At 44.9% G+C, this 23,086-nt stretch overlaps 1 protein-coding gene across 1 annotated transcript in view; it reads left to right on the forward strand.

Moving 5' to 3' along the window:
• Positions 1 to 12,073: 12,073 nt before the first annotated feature.
• Positions 12,074 to 23,086, forward strand: part of MAP7D3 (MAP7 domain containing 3) — a 53,376-nt gene continuing 42,363 nt past the window's right edge. Inside the window, exons 1-2 of the mRNA XM_045068196.1 lie at positions 12,074 to 12,174; positions 12,476 to 12,542. The gene's annotated coding sequence lies outside the window, so the exon portion shown is untranslated. The remainder of the gene's footprint in view (positions 12,175 to 12,475; positions 12,543 to 23,086) is intronic.

Genomic DNA, 23,086 nt, shown 5'->3' on the forward strand with positions numbered 1-23,086 from the left:
ACAGTGCCAGGCACATAGTAGATGCTTCATGCATGTTTGTTGAACTGGAAAAGAATTTCAAGGAGAAGAATATATTCATATGTACTTGGATATGTTAGGAAAATTCCGTGGGAGAAGACCCTGATGAGAAGAGCTGATTCTAGAAAAGGAGACTGAGAAGGGTTTGGATGGGAGCAAAACTTACTTTTCTCTGCGTATGTTTTTGTTCTGCTAGAAGTTTCATCATTTGCATCTGTTACTTTTTCCCCAAAAATCACTATGTTTACTTTTTTTTTAAAGATATTATTTATTTATTTGACAGAGATAGAGATCACAAGTCAGCAGAGAGGTGGGCAGAGAGAGGGGGTGAGAAGCAGGTCCCCCGCTGAGCTGGGACCCCAACGTGGGGCTCAATCCCAAGACCCTGAGATCATGACCTGAGCCAAAGGCAGAGGCTCAACCCATTGAGCCAACCAGGTGCCCCACTATGTTTACTTTTTTTTTTTTTAAGATTTTATTTATTTATTTGACAGAGGGAGAGAGATCACAAGTAGGCAGAGAGGCAGGCAGAGAGAGAGGAGGAAGCAGGCTCCCTGCTGAGCAGAGAGCCCAATATGGGGCTCGATCCCAGGACACTGGGATCATGACCCGAGCTGATGGCAGAGGCTTAACCCACTGAGCCACCCAGGCGCCCCCACTATGTTTACTTTTATTTAAAAATCCAATATAGTGCGGGATGCCCGGCCGGCTCAGTCGGCGGAGCATGTGACTCTTGATCTCAGGGTCAAGCCGCACACTGGGAGTAGAGCCCACTAAAAAAAAAAAAAAAAAAAAAAAACCAGTGTGGCACAAACGAAACAACTGGTTGAAAAATGAAACATGCATAAAAATGAAGAGGCTGGAAGTCTTTGGTCAGGAAAAAAAAATGCCACCTGAGGACGGAGGGCTTCAGTGGTTATCTTCCACTCTCTGGAAGGTTAGGAGAAAGTTGACCATCTGTTCTCTGTATCTACAGAGTAATAGGAAATGGGCTGAAATTGTAGTGGGAGATAAGAGTTAAACATAAGTAAGTCATTACTGCTGATAGGAGTTGATAAACACCAGAAAAGGCTGTCACGGGATGTGATGAGCCATCCTGGAAACTCGAAGGTCTAGAGAGCTCATGTGGCTCTGCTGATTTGCTTGTCCTCCCACAGAGCGAGATGGCTGAGCTTACTGAGACTCTGTCCCTGTTTCTGACGCTAGAAGAGACCTTTAATCTGGTGAAGGTCCGTGCTATTATCATTCCCTCTTCCCTTCCTGGTGTGACTATTACCAGGCCAACCGAGAGGCAGGTGATTTCCATCCAACATGGCCCCCAACCGCAAATTAGCCATTGAGTTTGGGTCTGAACCATAGAAATAAGGAAAGGATCCAATGCTGGAGGAAAAAAATCATCAGTGTTGGGGACTTGCTAAGCGATTTTCAAGGGGAATTTTGATTAGGTCTGCCTGCTACCTTAAACACTCCCATCCAGCCGACTCCCTGCTGGTTGTCATTCCCATCGTAACTTCATAGATTTGCTACATAAGTGGGCGTCCTTTATCAACACATTTTTAGACATCACCTAAATGTGCATGCTTTTTTAAAAAAGATTTCATTTATTTGACAGACAGAGATCACAAGTAGGCAGAGAGAGAGGAAAGGAAGCAGCCTCCCCACCGAACAGAGAGCCCAATGCGGGGCTCAATCCCAGGACCCTGGGATCATGACCTGAGCCGAAGACAGAGGCTTTAACCCACTGAGCCACCCAGGTGCCCAATGTGCATGCTTTTAAACAACATAGAAGGGACCGTACCACAAGAGAGGCAGCACAGCAGCGTAGTTAGTAAAAAAGACTCTGAAAGCAGACTGCTTGGGTTCTTTCTTGTCGCAACACCTCAGCTTCTTCCTCTGCAAAATGGGGATGTTGATGATGATGATGACGGAGATAATGCTGATGCTGATGATGACGATCGTATCCACATCGAGTATTTTTTTTTAACGTATAAATGAGGTAATATATGTAATGCACTTAGAATACTGCATGGTTCATAGTAAATTTATTTTTCGACCTCACCAGCATTTAGTCAAGAACACTTGATGAGGGGCACCTGGGTGGCTCAGTGGGTTAAGCCTCTGCCTTCAGCTCAGGTCATGATCTCAGGGTCCTGGGATCGAGCCCTGTGTCGGGCTCTCTGCTCAGCAGGGAGCCTGCTTACCCCCTCTCTCTGCCTGCCTCTCTGCCTATGTGATCTCTGTCTGTCAAATAAATAAATAAAATCCTTTAAGAAAAAAAAAAGAACACTTGATGAGTCTAAGATGCTGGCAATTTGGCAGTAAACAAAACAGATAACTCTCTCTCCTCAAAAAATTTATGTTCGGATGTTCTAGAAACAGAGCTGAGGTCAGTGTGCCAGGAGCAGAACAAGGTAAGGGGACCACAGTGAGAGGAGAGACATACTGGAGAGCCAAAGCACACACACAGGCTCTGGTGGGCCATTTTCAGAACTTTGACCTTATTCTGGAGAAACAGAGAGCCATCCTTGCAGAGTTTCGTTTGTTGTTTGTTTGGTTGTTTGTTTTTTAACATGTGACTTCAAAAGGACATCAAACCTGAGGAAGAAAGTTGTAAGAAAATTGCAATTAAGGTTCCCTAGGTGGCTCAGTGGGTTAAAGCCTCTGCCTTCGGCTCAGGTCATGATCCCAAGGACCTGAGTTCAGGCCCTGCATCTGGCTCTCCGCTCAACAGGGAGCCTGCTTCCTCCTCTCTCTCTGCCTGCCTCACTGCCTACTTGTGATCTTTATATGTCAAACAAATAAATAAAATCTTTAAAACAAACAACAAAAAAAGGCATTTGACCTTCTCCCCTAACGTTTTGACAGTAAAAAAAGAGAACAGTTTGTTAAAGGAATGGAAGACAACCATCAGCCTACTTGTGCTTTCTGTCTGTCACATAAATAAATTAAATCTTTTTTTAAAAATTGCAATTAGTTAACATTTTGACTTGCTGGATCATCTCTCTTTACTTTTTTTTTTAAACACTTCAGCGGTGGCACATGGGATACATGATCTCGAGGTTGTGAGTTCGAGCCCCACATTGGGGGTGGAGAATACTTGAAAAGAAAGTTCCTCTTTAAAAAAAAAATACTTAAGAGTAAATTGGAGCTCCGGTGCCCTTTTACCCCAAACACCTCAGCTGGCATTTTCCTAAGAACAGAAAGAGTTTCTTACATAGCCACAGTATAATTATCAAAATTGGGAAATTTACCTTGATGTAATTCCATCCCCTCTATGGTCCATGTTAACATTAAGCTACTGCCTCACTACGATCATCTATCGAAGCCTTACCCTCTGATCCAGGAGCAATCAAGGATGACTAGTTGTTTGTAGCTGTCATTATGTCTTAGTGCACTTTAATCTGGAAATATTCTTCAGACTTACCTTGACTTTCATGACATCAACATTTTTGAAGTGTACAGGACAGCCATTTTACAGAAAATCCCTCAGTTTGGGTTTGTCTAATCTTTTCTCCTAGTTCCGGTGATGTATTTCCGGCAGGAAGAACACAAAAGGGTTGTTGTGACCTCAGGGCATCATGAAGACACAGGATGTCACTCTGTCCCATGACTGAAGATGCAAAATTTGATCAGTTGGTTAAGGTGAACATTCACCAGATTCCTCCTAAAATCTGAGAAGTTTTAATTTTTCCACTTGTAATTCACAAGTGATCTACAGGAAATTACTTAGAGTCTGCTTAGATTTATTTACTTAAGAGTAAATACCCTGTTCCTCCCTGTCTTAGTCTTCTGGAGCTACTATAACAAAATACCAGAGACAGGGTAACTTATAAACAACACACATTTATTTCTCACAGTTCTATAGACTGGGAAGTGCAGCATCAAGACACTGGCCAATTCAGCATCTGGTGACAGCCCACCTTGTGGCTCACAGATGGCCATTTCTTGCTGGGTCCACACATGGCAGAAGGAACGGGGAAGCTATTGGGGGGGGGTCTAATCCCATTCAAGAGAGCTTCATCCTAATGACCTCCCAAAGGCCTCCAAATACTGTCACAGTGGGGATTGGGATTTTGACATATAAACTTTGGTTCCTCTGAATTCTGTTAACAATAGTGGAATTAAAACTAAAAAAAAAAAAGCATGGCATTGCAAAGAAAGCCCTTCCAGAGCCGGGTCCCAGTGGACTTCTTCCTCTTCCTCCCCTACTGCTCCATGTCCTCAAGTCCTATACTTAGCCTATAGTGAACCATTTAGAAATCCAAGCTATTGTGGGACGAGAGTTCCTCTCCTTTGGTGCCATCTTTCTGGACTTCTAGGAGAGATAAAAGTCACCTTTTCAGCTCCCTTTTGTCCTAATGTATCAGGGTAATAATTGGCCCTGTTGATAAAAGTGAAGCCCCAATACCCGAGTGCTGGCATCCCTAAGGCTTTGCGATGGTAGGATTCCCAGGAGAGCAAAGGCCTGGGGATATGGGTAGACCCGAGCTCAAAGGAACTTGGAGCACAAGGAAGAAGGAGACAGTCTTAGTTAACTAGGAGAGACAATTCAGTTGAGTTTTGAGGCTTCTATAAGGGCACACCTTATCCCTTAGTGACCTCCAGATCTTTTATAAATTTTTTGAATGTAACCTTTACACCCAGCATGGGGCTTGAACACACAACCCAGGGTCAGAAGCTGCATGCTCTACTGTGTCCTCCAGATCTTCTTTTTTCTTCTTTTTCTTCTTATCTGACAGTGAGCTGAGAACCTCCAAGTCAGTCACACCCCTCACCTCAGCTGAAAAACTGTGTAAGATACTTTAAGTTCATCCTCCTGCAAAGGTCTATAGCTTCCTGGGGCGCCTGGGTGGCTCAGTGGGTTAAGCCTCTGCCTTTGGCTCAGGTCATGATCTCAGGAGTCCAAGGATCGAGCCCCACATCAGGCTCTCTGCTCAGCAGGGAGCCTGCTTTCCCCTCTTTCTCTGCCTGCCTCTCTGCCTACTTGTTTGTTTGTTTTTTAAGATTTTATTTATTTATTTGACACAGAGAGAGAGATCACAAGTAGGCAGTGAGGCAGGCAGAGAGAGAGGAGGAGGCAGGCTCCCCGCTGAGCAGAGAGCCTGATGCAGGACTCGATCCCAGCACCCTGAGATCATGACCTGAGCCTAAAGCAGAGGCTTTAACCTACTGAGCCACCCAGGTGCCCCCTCTCTGCCTATTTGTGATCTCTCTCTCTCTCTCTCTCTCTTTGTCAAATAAATAAATAAAATCTTTTTTAAAAGAAGGTCTATCACTTCCTGAAACATTTCCTTCAGGGTTTTTTTTTTTAAGATTTTATTTATCCATTGGACAGACAGTAGTAGTAGACACAAGTAGGCAGAGAGGCAGGCAGAGAGAGGAAGGGAAGCAGGCTCCCCGCTGAGCAGAGAGCCTGATGCGGGGCTCGATCCCAGGACCCTGGGATCATGACCTGAGCTGAAACAGAGGCTTTAACCCACTGAGCTACCCAGGCACCCCTTTCAGGGCTTTTGGAGATGAGTCTCATTAGCAGCTCTCAGGTCCCACCAAAGTTCTCTGGTGTTCAGCGCCCTCCTGTTGAAGGCCACTAGGAACACATCTGTATTTGAACAAGTTGCCTTCATGACTTGTTGCAACAAGAGAGAACACAAGCAGTGGACGAACTGTGAGGTATCTCAGCAAAAGAGAGTTAGGAAAGACTTCTGACAGGATTTGGGCTTTGGTTGGGGAATCTGCGGATGGTATAAGGAAGCAAGAGTTTGCTTTAGGTTAGCAGCCGGCCGAAAGCAGGGACAATTGCATGACTGGGCATCTCAGTAAGTCTGAGCTACAGAGAGAACCCACTACCACAGGAATAAAGCTGTAGTTGTCCCCTCTGACCCACAGGGGATCCGTTCCAAGATCTCCAGTGGATGCCTGAAACCATGGACAGTATCGAACCCTACATAGACCATGTTTGTTCCTACACATATATATATCTATGACAGTGTTTAATTTATATATTGGGCATGGGAAGAGATGAACAACAATAACTAATAATAAAATAGAACAATGATGACAATACACTGTAATAAAAGTTCTGTGAATGTAGTCTCTCTCTCTCTCTTTCTCTTAAAATATCTTATTGTCCTCTTTTTTGTGATGACGTGAGATGTTTAAACACCTAGCAATGAGACGCAGTGAGATGAATGATGTAGGCATTGTCACGCAGCGTCAGGCTACTGGGGACCTTCTCATGATTCATCAGGAGGGTCATCTGCTTCTCGACTATGGTTGACCATGGGTAACAAACTGTGGAAAGCAGAACTGAGGGTAAGAGGGGTTCCTTTACCTTAATTTGTAGAGAGGCAGCAGTCACTCACAATAACCAGGAGAGGGAGATGTTTGGCACTTTGCGGGCTACAGGGTAATCTTGTTTTTGTCTCTACTTAAACAGAATTGTGAAACAGCCTTGTTTGATCTTACTCTATCGTGATCTTAGAGTAACCTTGGCTGACACCGGTTTTCTGTAAGATTGTTTGTGTCTAACGGGAGAATAACGTAGTCTAGCGGTGAGTACCGAGCCAGCTTGTACCAACACTCAGGCCTCTCTGTGAGCATTAGACCACTGCCTGGATGACAGGGCTGCTTTTCTCTCTCTTGGCCAAGGACAGATGAGGTCCAGCTACAGGCCATTTCTCCATGACACCCAGATTTCCCTACTGCTGGTCAGGGTGGCAATCTAGAAAACGTAGTCTGTAGTTGGGCTGGGGTTAGTCTTTCCCTCCTGCTTGCTGTGGGAAGAACTTTTGCATTCTCTGAGATCAAAATAACTGCACAGGGGCGCCTGGATGGCTCAGTGGTTTAAAGCCTCTGCCTTCTGTTCAGGTCATGATTCCAGGTTTCTGGGATCGAGCCCCACATAAGGTTCTCTGCTCAGTGGGGAGCCTGCTTCCTCCTCTCTCTCTGCCTGCCTCTCTGCCTGCTTGTGATCTCTGTCTGTCAAATAAATAATAAAACCTTTTAAAAAATGACTACACAGTAATAACTCAGTGTCCTAAGACCGGGAGGTTTGCATCAGCCAATGTAACACAAGCAATTATCCAAAGCGAGTATCAGTAAACAAGTCTTGAAGGTAGGGGCTTAGATTATGAAACCCAGCTAATGAAAACATGCCGCAGAATCCAATCAAGTCTGTGGTCGACTAGAAGGTGGCTTTTTTCTTTAGCTTAGTCACAAACTTTTTTGCCTGCCCTGTACTATTTACATAAACATAACAAGTGGTATTTGCTATAGTACAAACTCTCCCTTGGCTGGCTAAGAGGAAATCAGAGGCTAGGTGATCATTTGTGATAACACCAGCTAATTAATTTAGATGAGTCTGTTGGGCTTCCAAAGCAGAAGTGTGTCATTTATTATTTCTATCAGTGCAGGGACAAGTTTGGGACCACTTATCTAGATCTACTTCCACCCCCTTACAGAATTGCAGCTCACGGTGTAGGCATGATTATAAGTTCTCTTGAATAACCTGTTTTTGCTTCATGTGGGAGGCTTCTGGGTGTCCTCCTCAAGGTGTAGGGCTGATATCCTCATAAAAGTGGTACTCTAGGAGCACAGATTATATTAGACTTGTAACAATTGGGGGCACCTGGGTGGCTCAGTCTGTTAAGCACCTGCCTTCAGCTCAGGTTGTGATCCCAGGGTCCAGGGATCAAACCCCATGTCAGGCTTCCTGCTCAGCCAGGAGCCAGCTTCTCCCTCTCTCTCTGCGGCTCTCCCTGCTTGTGCTCCCTCTCTGTCAAACAAATAAGTAAAATGGTGTGTGTGTGTGTGTGTGTGTGTGTGTGTGTGTGTGTGTATATATATATATATATATATATATATAACATATATATATATATGTTACATTTATGTAAATAGTACAGGACAGTCATATATATAATTTATGTCCCTGGAGATGGACAAATCCCTTTAGTGGAGTTAAACAGTTCTTCCAAAGTAAGTTGAAAAGATCAGACCATTGCAACAGGAAAATCCCCAATATCATTGTCTACTCCTGATTGACCAGGACTTGATAAGATCCTAAGGACTTCAGCAGAAGCATTTTGTTTATGTGAGGTCAAGGTCCAATTTTTAAAAGACCAAAGGTCAGAGTTAACACTGGGAAGGAAACCAGAAGGGACCTGTCAAAGAGAGGCTTCCTCCAAGGTATTTAAAGGCATAGCTATTAAATTTTTGTCAGCAGTGATAGTCAAAGGGTAACAGATCCGCCGGTCCATGAAATTCAGGGCAGTGGGTACAGAAAAAAAACATGACGGAGTTTAAGTTTTTTCTTAAGAGGCAGAAGGAGACGTAAGGAAGCAAAATAATCGGATGGAGACCAGGGATGTCACATCTAGAGGGCATCAAAGTAGAGTAATAAGCAAGGTTAGTAGGAGAATAAAAGAACAAAAAGAGTGTTGGAGAATCAGAAAATTAATCTTGTTCAGTTATCTTGGGCAGAAGCTGTCCGCCTCTCAAGTCAGCAGCTTCTGGAGATTCCCAAGAATCCGAAGATGAAGGTCTCTGGGCGGAACAGATGTCTGGTGATCAGGATGGAGCGACACACATCTTTTGAGTTGGAAACGGCAAACCCAAGGATCAATACCTTGAGTGTCTACTGCTATGACAGCTGTTAACAGGACCTGATAAGGTCTTTTCTGTGAAGGCTCAAGAGCAGTTTTTCTCCAGTCTTTTCCAGAAGACAAACTATCCAGCTGCCTAGGTAGATATTTGGAAATGTGGCTGGCACCTGTCGGCGATAAAGCCGGAAGTATGGTTTGAATGTCTCACAAGAACTAATCATGTCTGCTTGTAATAGGGTAGAATCCAAGGCTAGGGAGGGGGTAAAATTCCCAAACACATAGGGCTTATTATGTCAATAGTCTTTATTAATTCATGAGATAACTTGTGGGTCCCAGAGGGTGCTGACCTTACAGATATTAAAGCTAATGGTAATACCTGAAGCCGTAGAAGTGTTAAGGTTTCTGAGAGCTTTGCTAGTTTTACTATTGGAGTTCCATTAATTCTATTTACTTTTTATAGGACTGTGGATGATAAGGACAGTGGAGTTTCTGGGTAAAAGGGAGACATTTACAGAGTTCCTTAATAACAGCTGGTGAGTAAGTTTCCCAGTCACCAGAGAGATAAGTTAGAATGCCCCAGATTGGGAAAAAATGAAATCAGCATTTTATTTTGTCGCATTTAGGGCCAGTTATGTATTGAATAGTGACCCCAAAATTCACAAGTTGAAGTCCTAACCCCCAGGACCTCAGAACATGATCTTATTTGCATATAGGGCCTTTGCAGAAATAATTAGCTAAGTTAAAATGAGGTCATCAGGGTAGGCCCTAATCCACTATGACCAGTGTCCTTACAAGAAGGAGAGACTTGGACACAGAAACAGGCACACAGAAAGGGAAATTGATGTGAAAAAAAACATAGGGAAAGGCAGCCAGCTACAAGTCAAGGAGGGAGGCCTGGAACAGACCCTTCCCTCACAGCCTCAGGAGAAAGCAACCCAGGGTACCTGGCCAGCCCAGTCTGTGGAGCTGCAACTCTTAATCTCAAGGTTGTGAGTTCAAGCCCCATGTTGGGCAGAGAGCTAACTTCGCTCAGTCAACAGTGCAAGAAGAAAAACCAACCCTGCCTTCGTCTTGATTTCAGACTTCTTGCCTTCAGAACTGTGAGACAACCAATCTCTGTTATGTAAGCTATCCAATGTATGGTACCTTAGTACACAGCCCTAGGACACAAAAACAGGGCGGTACTCTCTCACAGGCAGAGCATTAACCCACCCTGAAAACAATGACCAGACATATTTATAGCCTACCAAGGAGACATTTGTATAAAGTCTATTCAGAGGGGCGCCTGGGTGGCTCAGTGGGTTAAGCCTCTGCCTTTGGCTCAGGTCATGGTCTCAGGGTCCTGGGATTGGGCCCTGCATTGGGCTCTCTGCTCAGCGGGGAGCCTGCTTCCCCCTCTCCCTCTGCCTGCCTCTCTGTCTATTTGTGATCTCTGTCAAATACATTTTAAAAATCTTTTTTTTTAAAAAACCCTCTTTATAAAAAGAATAAATAAATGAAGTCTATTTGGAGGTGTTCAAAGGACCCTCCAGGCTTTGCTACCTGTCCATGACCCACTTTACTGTTTAACCAGGACTAGCTTGTTAGCTGCTAGGGCATGTTTTGGAAACAATTTGACAATACCTCTAAAATTACCCCATGGATGGTAATGTAATATGGCCAATTTATCTCTGCCGTTGTGGATAATATCATGAAGAATTATTGCTAAAATCCATTTGAAAGGCTACCAAGTAAGCACACTGACAAGTGCCAAATATTCTCTTTAAGCAATGAGGCTTCAAGTATTTCCCAGGTATCTTTTTTCCAAATTAAAGGCTTCTCTCCGGCAGTTAACAACAGTTAATGGCAATCTGTCTCTGACAGTTAACAACAATCTCAGAAGATCTATTAATTCCTTCAATGTCGTCTCCTTTCTGAGTGATTGCAGGAGCAATTATCTGGGCCAAAGCTGCTTGTCTAGCGTAGCGGTCAGCTAAGGTTTTCTTAGAAGACCCTGGGTCCTTGCACTTTGAACTGCGCTCCTCTTTTATTATAGTTCTTGACTTGGTCCATTTTTACAGGTGTTTCTGTCAAGGTCAGTAAACCTCTTTGTTTCAAAGCATTTCAAAGTCAGATTAACCTAAAACCATATGCTATCAATATAAACCTTTGTCTCTTGGCATTTGGTCAATTTAGGAAAAGACCACCAATTTAGCTCTTAGGACTCATTTAATTTCTCTGATAAGTTTATATTTTAAGAGTAAATTTAAGTCTACAATAACACATCCTGTTTGTCAATTTTGGGTTTTTGCTTTTCATGTATGAACAATTAACAAGCAAAGTTAAATTGGCATTACTCAAGGGAGTCTCTAGACGGTCTGTGCAGTGTATGGGTAGTTGCTTGTTATTTTTTTTTTTAAACAGAGACGAGCAGTTTCAGGGTTTCCTTTTTTAGGCAAAGGAAGGAGGTTGGGTTTATAGTGCTGTAGCAATGGACAGTGGTGTCCGAAGGAGAAGGGAACACCCAATGGGAGGTAGGTAACAAGCTTAAAAGTAGTGAGCATTGTTTTAGAGAGAAAGAGAGAGAGTAAGCCTATGTAAGCAGGGGGGAGGGGCAGAGAAAGAGGGAGAGAGAATCTTTTCTTCTTTTAGGATTTTATTTATTTTATTTGACAGAGAGAGACTGTGAGAGAGGGAACACAAGCAGGAGGAGTGGGAGAGGGAGAAGCAGGCCTCCCGCTGAGCAGAGAGCTCCATGGGCCACTCGATCCCAGAACCCCAGGATCATGACCCAAGCCCGAATACAGATGCTTAACAACTGAGCCACCGAGGTGCCCAAGGTAGAGAATATCTTAAGCCAGTCCCATGCCCAGTTCAGAGCCTGATGCAGGGCTTGATCTCAGACCATGATTGGAGCAGACATCAAGAGTCAGTCCCTTAACCGATTGAGCCACCCAGGCACCCACAAGTGACCACTGCTTTTTATTTAATACAAGAAGGGTATGTTTTTTAGCACAAAAGCATGAAGAGCCATTAGGTTTAATTAGAACTAACTTAACTGAAGTGTCATGTTTAGCTACTGCTAGTATAGCTCTGAAACTAGGGGTATGTGGCTTGGCTATGGGGTCTGATGAAAAACTGAAATAAATAGGCCTCTGAAGAGTGTCATGGAGCTTGTCAGGCAGCAGCTCCAGTGCCAGTTCACACACTTTATGAACAGAAAGAGTGATGGGATTGTGAATCCAGAATTCTGAACAAGTTTGTGGGAACATTATTGTATCAGTCTTTGTGCTTATACGTAACTATGTTTCCTCTACCTTGAAAAGTATTCAGTCATTGAAATACATCCATCTACAAGTAGTCCTGGTCTACCTATGTCATAGTGCAGGCTAGGTCATAGTGGGGTGATGAGCACACAATAGGGCAATCTGGGTGGGGCTAGGGTATAAATACTGGTGGACTCCCTGGGACAGCTCAGACACTGGAGAAGAGCCTTGATGAAGACGTCTGGAACCCTCCTTCGTGGAGGCAAGGCTTGTATCCAGAGAACGAACAACATCCATCCAACTACCAGGTGAGTAGTCCCATCAGAAAATCAAGGTAATGGCAGAGGTGGAAGATAGGGAACAAATAGGGCTTAGAGGTGCAACTTAGAGGTGAAAGAGACTATTTTCTTTACTATTTCTTTATTCATTTATTCTATTTGTTCCACAATGAATTGGAGATAGTTTATAAGGACTCATTCAATATAGCGATTTTTTTTTTCCCAATATAGCCATCTAAACAAATTTTAGAGGGCCAAGGGATAAATGTACTAAGCTGGTAAACTAGTTAAAGATCCAGTACTAACACTGATGCTCTGTTCAAACACACAGCAAAGGGGAACATTTCAACCCGGAGCAAGAGGGCTCCGAAGAAGACGGTGAAGCTGGCGTTGGAAGGGTAAGTAGCACTCGAATGGGTGTAGATGAAGTAAAGTGAGTTCAGGCCCCGGGGGAGCCCTGATACCTATGTGCCCACAGCGGAGGTGGTGGGGAGAAGCCTTGGTGGGGGCGTGGAGGGGGCCGATCAAGCCACATGGGATCCTGAAAGCCTGCTAAAGAACAAGACTGGGCTCCTTTGTAAAGGTACAGCAGTTTCCAAAGGCGCCAAGGTATGAAAAACTGAGATACAGCATAGAAAATGTCGGACTCATAAGGTAAGTGACTTATCTCCATGTAACTGCACATAAATCCCTGGGTATGGGAACAGGCAGAGACAAGTATCTTCAATAAGGGTTACCTGGCTACTGTGATGTAAGAAGTCTATGACATCACACCATAGCAGCAGGGACAGGGTGGGGATACCAGGGTGGGAAATACTTCGGGGACCTCTTAATTGATAGTGACCCATTTATTTGCACTTTTGCCCCCAAGGGAAGCTGTTCAGAGAGGGAGATACATTTCCTGACATTACTATTCAGGTGTCAGCACAAGGTGTTCTCTTGAGTGGCTGAGGGACCCATGGGAGAAAGGAGCCATGATGCCTCCATGGTGAGGCATTGATGACCTAACAAACTAAGGACTCCCATTGGTGGAAGCTGGCCAATGGCTGCTTCCTACCTAATCACATACTCTGTATCAGCAACCAGTAGGCTTGATTGCCACTAAAGCACCCATATCATAGGGTAGGACTGTGAAGAGGAATAAAGAGGGACCTAGAAGTTAGTGCTCCCCACCCCACCTCACACACTTAATCTTGCTTGTTCTGGGGGAGGAAATACAGGGTAGCATTAATCATCCCTAACATCACTTTTAACACGTCAGCACCAGATTTTGTCACAATAGATGTAGGACTCCTGGAGGGCAGTGGGAGAGGGAGGGGGAGGAGTCATGATGCCTCCATTGTGAGGCACTGATGGCCTGGCAAACAAAGGTCACCCATTGGTGGAAGCTGGTCAATGGCTGCCCTTCTACTTAATCACACCCTCAGGATCAGCTAACAATGTCCTTGACTCCCAACTCAGCACCAGTATCATAAGGTAAGACTGCTAAGAGGATGGCCCTGGAAGGGGGTGTTCCTCTCCCACTACCTTTCCACCTCACACACTGAATCCTGCTCTAGGGGAAGGAATGGAGAGTAGCCTTAGTTATTCCGACGTCACAACTCACATTGGTGGGGGGGGGCAGTCATGATGCCTCCATTGTGAGGCATTGATGACCCCTCACAGTAAGGCCTCCCATTGGTGGAAGCTGGCCAATGGCTGCCCTTCTACTTAAGCACACCCTCAGGATCAGCAGACAATGTACTCAGTTACCACCCAAGCATTCCAAATCATAGGGTCAAGCCATTATGAGGAATAGGGGTGGACTTAGAAGGTGGTAGGCCCCCATGACAGCCATATGTGTCAGGTTTCATCCTAGGAAAAGGACTTGAGAGGATGGCAGAAATCGTCCCGTACGTCACTATTCACATGTCAATACAAGGTGCTGTCTGATTGGCTAAAGCACCCACGGAGAGGCAGATGATGCCTCTATTGTGAGGTGATGCCACTCGCTCAAACCAAGCGCTCCCATTGGTGGAAGCTGGCCAATGGCTGCCCTTCTACTTAAGCACACCCTCAGGATCAGCAGACGACGTCCTTGACTCCCACCTCAGCTCCCATATCATACAGAAAGACTGTTAAGAGGCATAGGGATGGCCCTGGAAAGTAGTGTTCCTCTCCCACTACCTTTCCACCTCACACACTGAATCCTGCTCTAGGGGAAGGAATGGAGAGTAGCCTTAGTTATTCCGACGTCACGACTCACATTTGTGGGGGGGGGCAGTCATGATGCCTCCCATTGTGAGGCATTGATGACCCCTCACAGTAAGGCCTCCCATTGGTGGAAGCTGGCCAATGGCTGCCCTTCTACTTAAGCACACCCTCAGGATCAGCAGACAATGTACTCAGTTACCACCCAAGCATTCCAAATCATAGGGTCAAGCCATTATGAGGAATAGGGGTGGACTTAGAAGGTGGTAGGCCCCCATGACAGCCATATGTGTCAGGTTTCATCCTAGGAAAAGGACTTGAGAGGATGGCAGAAATCGTCCCGTACGTCACTATTCACATGTCAATACAAGGTGCTGTCTGATTGGCTAAAGCACCCACGGAGAGGCAGATGATGCCTCTATTGTGAGGTGATGCCACTCGCTCAAACCAAGCGCTCCCATTGGTGGAAGCTGGCCAATGGCTGCCCTTCTACTTAAGCACACCCTCAGGATCAGCAGACGACGTCCTTGACTCCCACCTCAGCTCCCATATCATACAGAAAGACTGTTAAGAGGCATAGGGATGGCCCTGGAAAGTAGTGTTCCTCTCCCACTACCTTTCCACCTCACACACTGAATCCTGCTCTAGGGGAAGGAATGGAGAGTAGCCTTAGTTATTCCGACGTCACAACTCACATTTGTGGGGGGGGGGCAGTCATGATGCCTCCATTGTGAGGCATTGATGACCCCTCACAGTAAGGCCTCCCATTGGTGGAAGCTGGCCAATGGCTGCCCTTCTACTTAAGCACACCCTCAGGATCAGCAGACAATGTACTCAGTTACCACCCAAGCATTCCAAATCATAGGGTCAAGCCATTATGAGGAATAGGGGTGGACTTAGAAGGTGGTAGGCCCCCATGACAGCCATATGTGTCAGGTTTCATCCTAGGAAAAGGACTTGAGAGGATGGCAGAAATCGTCCCGTACGTCACTATTCACATGTCAATACAAGGTGCTGTCTGATTGGCTAAAGCACCCACGGAGAGGCAGATGATGCCTCTATTGTGAGGTGATGCCACTCGCTCAAACCAAGCGCTCCCATTGGTGGAAGCTGGCCAATGGCTGCCCTTCTACTTAAGCACACCCTCAGGATCAGCAGACGACGTCCTTGACTCCCACCTCAGCTCCCATATCATACAGAAAGACTGTTAAGAGGCATAGGGATGGCCCTGGAAAGTAGTGTTCCTCTCCCACTACCTTTCCACCTCACACACTGAATCCTGCTCTAGGGGAAGGAATGGAGAGTAGCCTTAGTTATTCCGACGTCACGACTCACATTTGTGGGGGGGGCAGTCATGATGCCTCCATTGTGAGGCATTGATGACCCCTCACAGTAAGGCCTCCCATTGGTGGAAGCTGACCAATGGCTGCCCTTCTACTTAAGCACACCCTCGGGATCAGCAGACAATGTACTCAGTTACCACCCAAGCATTCTAAATCATAAGGTCAAGCCCCGTGACACATTCACTTTCAGTCACTAAACCTCATCTGAGGAGAAAGACCTGAGAAGGTAGTGTTAGTCATCCCTGATATTAGATAATACTCGTATGTCAGCAACAAAGTATTCTCTTAGTGGCTGAGGGACTCATGGTGGGGAGGAGCCTCCATTGTGAGGTATTGTTGGTCCTATATAGTACGGCTTCCCATTGGTCGTTGCTGCTCAGTGGCAGCTGCATCCTGAATCAGACACCTGTATCAGCAGCCAATTAACTTGTTTATCATCCCAGCACCTCAAATCATAAGACCTGACCATAGACAAATAGGGGTGACCTTGGAAGGTAGTGCTCCCCCGCCCTGTGACACCTCCACCTCTGCACAGTAGGATCCATGCTGGGGAAGGAATTCAGAGGGTTACAGAAGTCACTCTGACATTACTATTCGCATGTCTGACCAAGGTTCTTTCTGATTGGCTGAAGGGGGCAAAGAGCCATGACGCCTTATTGTGAGTTGTTGCTTGGCCTCTGAAGTCACGCATTCCCATTGGTGGAAGCTAGGCCAATAGCTTCCCTCCTACAGCATAATGATCTCTCTGCCAACCACAGTGGGGGTTTGTGTTAGATCCAAAGGTGAAAAGGTCTCTCCTCCATTACCATTCTCCTGAGTATACAAAAAGCATAAGTGGGTTTTAATGAAGGGATTATTATGTCTTGAGACATTAAGTGATAAATGTCTCTAAGAGTTTGTGGAATAGGAAAGACAATATTACGCAAAATGGGAAAGTGATTTTTAAACCTTTTCTGTGTAATTATGTATAAATGTATATAATATATGATCTATATAATTTATATATTATATAAACATACAACGTAAAAACCTCGCCAGTCAGGAAAGGTATGGGACTTTTCCTGACCCCATTTGAATCTGTTGAAAGGGATTTTAATTTCCTTTTGGGATATATATATGAACTGGGTCGTGGTTGCTATGGAGATCTCAAAGCTCATCCTAACTTCTCCGTGGTTATGTCTGAAATTATGTCTTTGGGGAGATTCAAATTATGAGAATGAGGACTGTGGGTGTCTGCCTCTCAAGCTGCCACTTGTTCTCAGCTCCCCTCATCTACTAAACCAGAAAGACTCATAGATTCCTAATCTTAATAGATGATTACATTTCATAGTAGATCTTTTATCCTGTCAACCATCCTGAATAACACACCAAATTAATTTGGGGGCATAAATGGATGTGCTTTTTAGGAGAGTTTGGCTCTATTTTCAGCTGTGAATTATGCATTAGTAAGAATTATTTGGACAGCATTCATCATCATTTCCGAAGTTAATGAAATTCCATTACACTTCAGTACATTTTCATTTCACCCAGTGGTAAATTAATTCTCTCTCCCTCTTTCTGTCTCTGTCTCTTGCTCCTCTTTTGCATCATTTACAGTAGTTACGGAGTGGGAACATGGAGAGGATGCCTAAGTAGAATAAGTTAAATAAGGGCCAGGAAAGACAGATGTTACTGATTCCCTCCATAATGATGATGTGCTCTATAACTCAATGCCAAGATGAGCAAGGCAGCTTGTTTTCACAGCTGTCACTGCTGTTCTAGTGCTCGAGGATTTGGGGCAGGGTCTGGGTTCAGGGACATAGCTAGGCTACAACTTAGACGTTTGACATACAGCTCATCTCCTTAACACACAGCTCCCACTTGTGAGCTGCCCACAGCAGTGCATGCCGCCCTGTCACATCACTGAACACATTGCTTGACCTGGGGGAGCTCTCTGGGCAAAAGGCAGGACCAAGAGAGTTGCCAGGTCCAGCTTTGCCCCAACAGAAGAGAAGCCCGGAGCTCTCCTAGGTGCTGGATATTTTCCTTTAATTGTTATTGGTCTCCTTCCTGGTCCCACCCCTCTTCCAGCCTAGTCAGGGGCTCAGGCCAGATCTTCCTCCCACAGGTCCCCTGCCCAGTGGCCAATAAGTCTATCTCTTCAGTTGGGCTCTCTAGCAACTGATCAAAGTGCACCCTGGAAGCTACTTTGACACCCCGCTCCCCACCTCCCAGTAGGCTTTGCATGTTTCTAGACTCTTTTTTGGCTAATAGTGCAATGGTTAAAAGGGAGTTCTGGCTCTGAACTCAGACAGACCAGGGTTAGAGTGCCTTGGACTTCCGTGGGAACACTGCCAAGCTCTGTACCAACTTTCAGCCTTCAGACAGGTGTGTGCTTTATCTAAGAAAAAGAATGGAACCTTTGGGACACTTGGGTGGCTCATTTGGTTAAGCATCTGCCTTCGGCTCAGGTTAGGATCCCAGGGTCCAGCTCCCTCCTTGCTCAGCGGGGAGCCTGCTGTTCCCTCTGGCTGTGGCTCCCCCTGCTTGTGCTCCTTCTCTCTCTTTCCGACAAATGAATAAAATCTTTTTTAAAAATAATAAAAAAATTAAAAAGAAAAAAGAATGGAAACTTTGAATCCTTTGTAGAGGAAAAGAGCTCCAAATTCCTAAATATCAAAACCATACAAAAACAAGTCTGTCTCCATGGGTGAAAAAAATCCTCAATCAATCAATTCTGTCAGAACAATTAGAAATGATCACAGTCAGATGGATTGTTTTCTGGTCAATGGTATTTGGCCAAACCAACCAGAATGAAATCAATCAGCTGGCAATCCCATTGATTGTACCATCATAGGTCATTTTCTGGTCCAAAAAAAATGACCTCCACATGAGCAATTCAGGCATGTAATAACAACACAGACTGTCGCTTCTCTACAGTAGTTATCACTTTAGATAACTCTTCGGCATGATTTAGTTGCCCCGTGCAACACAATGTATATTTATTCAGATTATTTGGCGTTCTCTATTTCAATTAACTCCAGACAGGTCCCCTCCAAAGGTAAAAGGCAGAGAGTATAAGTGTATTTACCCACATTAACCAAATTGGCAGGTAGTCAGGCAAACAGAACCATGGCAACATCTGTCTAGAAAGCTGCCCAGAGCTCCCAAGCCAGGAGGGTGATTTGAATCCGGTGGAGATTAAGAGCATAACCTTGACTGTAATTCATAGTTGTTAGGGAAATGGCAGAACTGGGGAGGCGCCTAATTCTTGCTGAAAGCAGAAGCCATTAATGCAGGGAAGTCATTAGCATTGATTGAGATAGGTACAGTAAATCCTGGGACCACGTGCAGCCCCCTTATGAGGAAATGGTTTCCAAGGGTCACCAATCCTAGGAAGCTCAGTAAATCTGTACATGAACCTGAAGGCTAAAAGGCTGCAGTAGGCATTCATTAGAGGGGGCCCTGAACTGGACCGGGTGCCCAGAAGGAGAGTTCAACCACCTGATCACAAGGTCTCTCCCTCTGTCTTTCTCCCTCAGGCCTCCCGCCTCCCCATTCCACAAACTTCTCCCTACTAATAGCAATCTACAGAAGTGATCAATTTCTTAAAATTAAAAGGAGACATGTTCTTTCAGTGGTGGAAATTAGGTTTCCAGAGGGGCGCCTGGCTGGCTCAGTCAGTAGGGCATGCAACTCTTGATCTCGGGGTTGTGAATTCAAGCCCCAGCTTGGGCACAGATCTTATTGTAAATTAAAAAAAAAAAAAAAAAAAAGGTTTTGGCGTGCCTGGGTGGCTCAGTGGGTTAAGCCTTTGCCTTTGTCTCATTCATGATCACAGGGTTCTGGGACAAAGTCCCACATCAGGCAGGGAGCCTGCTTCCCCCTCTATCCCTGCCTGCCTCTCTGCCTGCTTGTGATCTCTGTGTCAAATAAATAAATAAAATCTTAATTTTTTTTTTAAATAGGTTTCCAGGGGCACCTGGGTGGCTCTGTGGGTTGAGCCTCTGCCTTTGGCTCAGGTCATGATCTCAGGGTCATGGGATCGAGCCCTGCATCGGGAATCTCTGCTCAGCGGGGAGCCTGCTACCTGCCACCCTCCTCTGCCTGCCTTTCTGCCTACTTGTGATCTCTCTCTCCCTGTCAAATAAATAAATAAAATCTTTTAAAAAATAGGTTTCCAGGGACACCGAGCTGGCTCAGTCAGTGAGGCAGGCGAGTCTTGATCTTGGGGTTGTGGGTTCGAGCCTCTTGTTGGGTGTAGAGATTGCTTAAAAATAGAATCTTGAAAAAAATTAGGTTTCCAGAAGTAATTCTAATAGAAAGAACATCAAACTCCCCATCTTTGGAACAGGTTTCAGGCTGAGACCAGGAATTTAAGTGTCTCTCCAGAGTTCTTCATTTTGCTCTGAATGATTTAGTCACTACATAATACATAGCCACTAGTGTTTTTAGCTACAGCCCTGGTCAGGACCTGCTTATAACAATCCTTTATTTTAGCCACCGCCAAAGGTCCATTCTAGATAAGAGACCAAATTAGTACACATTTTCATCTTGCTCTCCTTGAATATTTCTCTTCTCACCAGCAATATTCAAGAGATCCAAATACTCTGCATCTTTGTCAGCATGTTGATAGTATCAGTTTTGGTTTTGCTTTGTCTCTATTTTAACCAACTTGATCGGGTATGCAGTGGAATCTCACTGTGGCTTTAATTTGCATTTCCCTCATGACTAATGAGGTTGAGTATCTTTTCATATGCATGTTTGCTAGCATTATGCTTGGCACATAATAATTGCTTCCTGCCAAGATTTCAGGTGTTTTTTGTTTTTGTTTTTTTTACCCTCTTCTTTCCAAATGCATGATTTTACCAGAGGCCACCAAGAGACAAGATCTTCACCTCCCTGCTGGGGGGGGCGTTGGTTTAAGTAGCTGTCACGTGCTGTAGGTGGAAGGCAGGGGGGCGTTAGGGAGACAAAGGGGTGTCTTAGGGAACTTCTCACACACCACAGTACGTAAGTTGAGCACAGACTTCTGGTAGTGAGAATTGTCCTAATTCTAAAAATGCTTTGTATGGTGACTAACATAATTTAAAAAATTATTTAAAACAATTAAAAAATAAAAACGATTTTCAATACTAAAAATTCTTTTCAATTCTAACTTGTCTGGATTAAACATACAGACAACACACACGCACATGCACACACGTGCACACACACGCGCGCACGCACGCGCACACAGCAGTTTTCTCTTTTTAATTGAACAGTTGTTTCCGTGAATTGTACCCTACAGGTAGACAGTTGGATTGGAAGCTGGCTATAACCAGCCACTGCAGAGTTGCCCATGCCATGGCTGGCTGCATTATTACACTTACGATTCATATAAAATAGGATGAGAACATTCACTTATCTTTACAGCCCCCCCTTCACGCTCTGAAATCAAGTCTCTATAGTTCCTCATTTCTTTTGCTGCTTAACAAGAAAAAAGCAACTTGATTCTTGAAGGCTGAAACCTGATTGCATTTTGACTCACTCAATATTAGCTAAAACATTTTAAAACTAGGCTAGACTAGGCGGGGGGTGGGATTTAATGAAATATGAGACAAGATCTCAACCCCAGGAGTGAAATTTGTGGTCCTATACCTTGGGTTTATTTCAGGAAACAGCTGAAAATTCCTTGTAGTCCAGACTTGGTGCATGGGGCCTAGACACGAGCGAGAGGCAAGGCATCTTAAAAAAAAAAAAAAAAAAAAAAGGCTTCTTCTTTTCTTTCTGAACACAAAGTTTCCTTTGGTCCCCGACTCACTTTTTAACAGCATTCTCAACTTGTGCTCAACTGTTTCCTGTTCACATTTTCCAAATGCCCTTGTTTATTATTCTCTGCCTTAAAAAAAGCTATAGAGAGACAGCATAAAATGTTATCTAAGCCTTAATATGTATTCATAGCCCAAGGAATCAACAAAAGTCAAAAGTGTGGAGAAAGGAGGGGCGAGAGTAATATTACTATTGTTCAAATTACAGAGATGTAATTCCTCTATTACATATAGAGGAGTGATAGATAGATGTTCTTTTTTTTTTTTTTTTTTTAAAGATTCTATCTATTTACTTGACAAAGATCACAAGTAGGCAGAGAGGCAGAGAAAGCGAGAGATAGAGAGGGAAGCAGGCTCACCGAGCAGAGAGCCCGATGCGGGGCTCCATCCCGGGACCCTGAGATCATGACCCGAGCCGAAGGCAGAGGCTTAACCCACTGAGCCACCCAGGCGCCCCTAGATAGATGTTCTTGTTTAAGGAAGCTCTTCACCTAACTGATAAATTAATCGGAGGAGATCGGGATTATACCTGAAAACAAACACTGGAAGAAAGTCCATCCTTTTCAATGAATAATTCTGTGCCTATTACCAAAGAGAATTTTATGTGAGCGGGGGAAGGTTTGCCCCACTTAACTACGCAGTCAGTTCTTAATTATCCATGTTAAGAGAGAGAAGCAATTGCTCTGATAAGCTGAAACAACAGATAATCAAAAATTCTTCCCCTTAATTAATCACCTGTCCTCCTACAGTCTGTCTCCCCCTCCGCCTGAGCCCAGCAAACATTTGTTGTTAATTAGGGAAAATGTTTTCCCGAGCTAATCTCTCCCCCTACAGGCAACCAGCCTACCAAGCCTGTGGATCAGTTCCCCAAGGGGAGGCTGTTATCACCCGAGGCCAAGGTGGCAGGGAGGAGGTGGTGCGGGGTAGTGATCACGGGCTGAGAACATCAGGGTGAGCTGAGGGACTCTGGGCACAGTGCTCTCTGAGCCTCAGCTTACTCGGTTGTAAAATGAGGATCATAATAATTATTACCTCATTGGGCTGTTGTCAGATGTAAATGGGAGACAGTGCAAAGCCCCTGACTCAATGGGTGCCCTTGGTGACGTCAGCCACTTTAGTCTGCTTATTAAAAAGATTGTTGATTGTGCCAAGAAGAGAGTAAGTGGATCCGCTCAACGAGGCGCCCGTGGTTTGGCTGCAAGTGATTCATTGGACTCGTACTAAATAAAAACTTTTGACTGCTTAAAATACATTCTATCGGCTGCCGGCTGGCCTGCAAGAACCACTGCTTCAGTTCTCACGTCTGAGAACGTTCTGGGAGTTCTCCCAGGGTGGGAAAGGTCTCTCCGGAAATTGAGATTCCCGGGCTGGAGGCCTCAGGGAGTCCCGGGGAGCACTTCCTTCCGCACTGAGCACCCTGTTGAGCTTAAAGCTCCGGTAAGCGAGGGCTCCTGGGGTGGGGGATTCCGGCCTGACCACCCCCACTTCCCCACCGGAACTACTCTGGCTTTGTTTAATATGTAAATATCATTGATTCCATCTCCATACCTTGCTGCGGGCCTGGGAGCTATTCTCCTGGGAAGGTGATTTTGCAAATAATTTAATCTCGTCCCTTCCGGG

This window comes from Mustela putorius, unplaced genomic scaffold (assembly GCF_011764305.1).
Source record: "Mustela putorius furo isolate JIRA1106 unplaced genomic scaffold, ASM1176430v1.1 tig00003899_pilon_pilon_pilon, whole genome shotgun sequence".
In the NCBI taxonomy this organism is placed as follows: domain Eukaryota; kingdom Metazoa; phylum Chordata; class Mammalia; order Carnivora; family Mustelidae; genus Mustela; species Mustela putorius.